The sequence below is a fragment of the Eulemur rufifrons genome, chromosome 15 (genome assembly GCF_041146395.1).
Source record: "Eulemur rufifrons isolate Redbay chromosome 15, OSU_ERuf_1, whole genome shotgun sequence".
Lineage (NCBI taxonomy): Eukaryota > Metazoa > Chordata > Mammalia > Primates > Lemuridae > Eulemur > Eulemur rufifrons.
Window position 1 is genome coordinate 64,411,420 of NC_090997.1, and position 6,000 is coordinate 64,417,419.

Genomic DNA, 6,000 nt, shown 5'->3' on the forward strand with positions numbered 1-6,000 from the left:
ATCACCTACATTGGTGATGAAACAAGTATTTGGGATGAAAATTTCACAGTGATTATGGAGAACCCCTGTCTTTGGGGCCACATGTGTCCTTCTGGCTGCTTGAGTGCAGCCTTTTGACTGAATCCAAATTTTATAGAACAAATCCTTTTAATAAAGAGATTTGTTCCATGAAGTTTGGATTTGGTTGAGGGGCTACACTTGGGGATCTGCAGGGCCACATGTGGCCTTGAAGTCACAGGTTCCCCACCCTAGGCCAAGAGAACCATCTTACCTTCATTATCTTCCTGAGTTGGCTGCAGAAGGGGATAAGTCCCCGAGAAAAACTAAGAATGCTGCCATAATAAGTTGCACTGTTCTTATTATATGAGATTTTGAACTTTGTTTCATTGTGTCTCTATTTTTTGTTTAGGTTTAGTTCTTGATTTAAGAATATTAACATTGTAGCATATTACAGCTGAAACAAGATTCCCAAATCATTGTTTCCTTTAAACTATAAACCATGTAGGGATTAAAAACTCTAGCTCTGTAGACCTGGGCCTTGCCTTTGCTAACTGTGAACCTCAGTTTCTATGAACCAGTTTTCTCTTCAACAAAATATGGATAATAGTATACTTACCTTAAGTTTTAAGTCATTTCATCAAAAGCCAATTCATTAAGAAAGTAAGTTTACTAAAAATACATTTATTAAATATATTCAGGATGAATATTCCCTAAAACAAGTATTTGGAAAATATAGCAAAGTGATTCTTTGGCAAATTAGCTTTTAGCAAATTGGACTGCTTTTCATTCCTTTTAAGTATATTATAAGGATTAAATGAAGTAGTGCCCCAAAAAAGTGTTTAGCAAAATTTTCCATAAACCCCTCAACATTCAGATTTTAAGTCCTACCCATTCTGTCTCCTGAATATTCCCTGTTCCTGTCTGCATAATTATTGTCCTTTTGTAGGCCTTCGCTACCTTTAGGTGGACTATTGAAATAGTCACTTCATTGGTCTCTTGGCTTATTCCTCACCAATTTTCCACAAAACTGCAAGGGTGATCTGTCTCCAACATTAATTTGAAATCATCGTATATAGTATAAAAACAATTTTTATGGCGTACAACTTCATGTTTGGCTTAGCTACTCAGCTTCATCTCTCCTTTTCCATTTATCTTCTGGCACCACTGACATACTTCTAGTTCCTTAAACATGCCATTCTTTTTGCAAAACCATCAAATCTCTGTGCATTCGCCTTTCTAACTGGAATACCTTCCCCCTTGTTGTCCCCTGGCAAAATTCTTTTTTTTTTTTTTTCTTCAACCCACAAGATTCCAACGAAATTCTTATTTATCTTTTATTATGTTTTAGCTCGAATGCCACTTCCTTTTAAAGGTTTCCTTAATTTCCTCAAGCAGATTAGGTGTTATTTCTAGGCTTCCTCTGCTCTTTGTACATGCTTCTATTATAATGTTTATGTTATTATAGTTGGTTGGTTGTCATTCTAATAGACTGTTATCTCCTTGAAGGAGGAGACTGTGTCTTTTCATCTTTTATATACTTGCTCCAAGGGTAGTGCCTAGAATATAAGTCATCAACATTTGTTGAGTTAAAAAATTTAAAAATCTATTTACAACCCTCTCTACTGTCTTCCAACCACACCTCCATTTTATAGATCAGTAAGCTGAGGCCCAAGTAAATGAAGCTATTTAGTGAGAACTCATGCTTCCTAACTATTGCTTTTACTCCTATGCTGTAGAGCAGTGGTTCCCCAACCCTTTTGGCACCAGGAACCAGTTTCATGGAAGACAATTTTTCCATGGGGGTCAGGATGAAGGCAGAGCTCAGGTGGTGATGTGAGGCCCTGTTTTCCTAACAGATCATAGACCAGTACTGGACCACTGCCCAGGGGTTGGGGAGCGCAGCTGTAAAGAATCTTCTGAACAGCATCTATATATTAATACAAGTCATTTCTATTGTAGGAAACAGACTATCTTGTTAGTGTTTGTCCGTTCATCTCTTTTTTTTTTTTTTTGAGACAGAGTCTCGCTATGTTGCCTGGCCTAGAGTGCCATGGCCTCAGCCTCGCTCACAGCAATCTCAAACTCCTGGGCTTAAGCAATCCTTCTGCCTCAGCCTCCCGAGTAGCTGAGACTACAGGCATGTGTCACCATGCCCGGCTAATTTTTTTCTACATATATTTTTAGCTGTCCAAATCATTTTTTTCTATTTTTAGTAGAGACGGGGTCTTGCTCTTGCTCAGGCTGGTCTTGACCTCCTGACCTCGAGCGATCCTCCCTCCTCAGCCTCCCAGAGTGCTAGGACTACAGGCCTGAGCCACCGCGCCTGGCCTCTATTTATCTCTTATCTAGGGAATAGATAGAAGGGCATAATGATTTCATAAGATTAACAATATTGTCTTCCTTATTCAATCATTTGGCTGCTTCTATTTGTTTTCTGGTAAATTCAGTAAAATTCATACTGAATTATTTTTTGTACTATCCCTTTCTTTTACCCTCACAGAACTCAGTTTTCTTAACTACTGTGGGGTCGAATGTCTGAAGCATTTAGTCCAGTGGGCCTCAACCAGGGCTGATTTTGCTCCCCTAGGGGACATTTGGCAAAATGTCTGGAGACATTTTTGATTATCCCATCTGAGGGTGTGCTTACTGGTATCACAGTGAGAAGCCAGGGATGTGGCTAAACATCTTACCATGCTAGGACAGCCCCTACAACACATGTCAATAGTGCAGAGGTTGAAAAACCCTGATGTAGCTTAAAGGAAATTTGTACCCAGTCCTTCATCCAGTCTCTTGCCTTTATGAAACCACGATGGAAAAGAAAGATATCCCCTCCCAGAAGGATTTGGAAGCCCTAAGTTATAGCAAACTCTGAAGGCAATTGCTGTCAACTCTGCCCAGTCCCAAAAGGGTTTTTGCAGATCTCCTCAGTTTATCCATAGCACCTGCCAGGGTACAAGGTAAGCACATAAATATTAATTGCCTAAATGATTAATAAAATATTTTTTGACCAAAAGAATGGGGTTTTATTTCTCTGTGTTTAAACCAAAAGGAAGTCATATTAATCATATAGTGAGAGATGAATTTCCTGAACAAAAATCGTCTCTCTGTTCTTTTTTTTTTTAATTTTTTTATTGATACATAATAATTGTACATATTCATGGAGTACATGTTACGTCTTGATACAAGCACACAGCATGCAATGATCAAATCAGGGTAACTGGGACAAGATTCACCTGAAACATTCATCATTGCTTTATGTTAGGAGCATTTGAAGACTTCTAGCTATTCTGAAATACAATAAACTATTGTCAACCATAGTTGCCCCGTTGTACCACTGAACACCAGAACTTCTTCCTTCTATTAAACAGAATTACCCCTTCCCACCACCCTTACCAATCTCTAGTAGCCACCATTCTATTCACAACTTCTTGAAATCAATTTTTTTTTTTTTAGGTCTGTTCTTGTCTTTTTAACCAGTTAATCTACTCAGTTACTCAGAGAAGCAAAACTTTTCTAAAATGACTCTCCTACTTCTGTAAATTAGCAGTAGTAGTATTAAGGGAGAGACCATTGAGCCTATAAATTAACAATGATGTTTTGAGGAAGAAAAAAATAAAAGAAACTTTCAGAACAGAGTAATATTACAACTGATGCTTGAGTTTTCCATGACTCTCATTTAAATTACATATCCAAAATTGATATTGGAGTATTTTCAATGGATGATAGATAGGCAGGATGAGACCAAACACACACAAAATAAGAATAGGTTAAGTTTCCAATTTAAATAATTAAGATTCAAAATCTCAGAAGCAAGGTGTCTATTTGGAGCAGCATAGCTCAGGGTAGTTTCCCCTGGCCCCACAGTCCCCACTGTTATATTCACAACTTAAATCATATTACAGGAAAGCTTTCACTAGTAATCTTTGTTATTAACACTGGACTCACCTGGATTTTGATCCTTATTCTACATCCTCATTCCAGAGGCCAGGAAAGACTATTTATTCTCAGATGTGTAAATATAGATCTATCCTTATATTTCCTTATTTTCTCAATAAAATGTATTTTTCCAATTTTAAAAGTTTTCAATGCGTAGCATAGAAAATATGGAAAACCATAAAGAAAATGTGGAGCATTCAATCCCACCAAGAGGCAGTCATAGTTAACATTCTAATCCATCTTTTTGTAGAAAATCTTTGTATAAATATATTACATAGTGGAAATAGTGTCCTAATTTTTTCACTTTGTAATATACCAGAAACATTTTCCATGCAGATTAAAACTCTTCATGTACATTATTTTAATGGCTGCAGAATATGCTGTGCTATGGACATAATAGTTTAACCATTTTATCTCTGTTGGCCAAGAATACAATGGTTCAAATTTTACCTTATTGTAAATACCACACTGAGTACTTTTAGGCTGAAAACTTTGCTCCATTTTGGATCCTATCCTTAAAGTTTCAAGGAACTTACTTTATGGTTCATTATTTGACAACACCAGTTTCTGGTACATGCCATGATCCTTCTCTGCAGAAGAGAGAATTGCATGTGATATTCATTCTGCCTGGCTTGTTCTTCCTTTCCCCATTTCTTTTTGCCCAGTTAACTCACTCTAAAGATTTCAGCTCAGAAGTCACTTCCTCAGGGAAGCCTTCCCAAACTCTCTATATTTGATTATGGTCCTCTCTTCATCTCTAATTGTACTGCGTTCCCTTTTTCCATAGCGCTTACCTGTGGTTGTAATAATCCATTTATCTATTATTTGATTAATTTCTGTTTCTTCCCTTGGACTAGAATACTGCAATCATTATCTGGATAAGCAGCAACTATAATGCTGTGTTGTAAAGACAGGTCCATTAATGTGATATCATTTGTATTACTGTGACAAGATGGGTTAAAGCTTGAGATTGAAATATATATAATTAATCAAAAAATATTTACGTGCCAGGCAGTATGTTAGGTGCTGAGAATATAGAAGTGAAAATGATGGGCATGATTTCAGCCTTCATGTGGCTTATTGGCTAGCATAGAGGTCAGCAAACTTCTCCTGTAAAGGGACAGATAGTGAATGTTTTAGGCTTCTCAGGCCATATTATCTCTCTCACAACTACTCAACTTTGTTGTTGTGATATAAAAGCATGCATAGACAATACATAAAGAAGAGTGTAGCTGGATTCCAATAAAACTTTATTTAAAAAACAGGCAGCGGGAGCTGGGTGTGGTAGTTCACACCTGTAATCTCAGCACTTTGGGAGGTGGAGGCAGGAGGGTTGCTTGAGGTCAGGAGTTCAAGATCAGCCTGAGCAAGAGCAAGACCCCATCTCTACAAAATATAGAAAAATTAACCAGGTATGGTGGTGCATGCCTGTAGTCCCAGCTACTTGGGAGGCTGAGACAGGAGGGTCACTGAAGCCCAGGCATTTGAGGTTGCAGTGAGCTATGATCACTCCACTGCATTCTAGCCCGGGCAACAGAGCAAGACCCTGTCTCGGGGAAAAACAAACAAACAATAGTCAGCAGGCTGAATTTCACCCATGGTCTAGTGGATAAGACAGCCATTAAACAGATCATTGAGATGATGAATACTTCAAAGGAAAAGGACAGGATACAATGAAGTACATCACAGAACTGCCAAATCTAGTATAGGGAGAGGAATAAATGCTTCCATGAGGAAAATGACTTTAAACAAAATTTGAAGGAGGAGTTATCTGGATAAAACTAAGGGCAACAGACTCTGAGAACTAAAGCATGAAAGAGTATGAATAGAAAGAAATTCATTCTTAAGCTTGATGATTGATAGAGAGAGGGAGATGAACTTGTGTAAGGATAGTATATAGAGGGAAAATACAGATTAAGAGCATTAGGAATTTTCAGAACCTAATGTTTCCCTAGAGGAAGAGATACCAACAGGAAAGACTAAGAAGGAACCATCACTGATATGTAGCAGTAGCAGGAAGTTTAAGACCTGCAGACACTCTGGCTTCCTCTTTCATTTGGACTG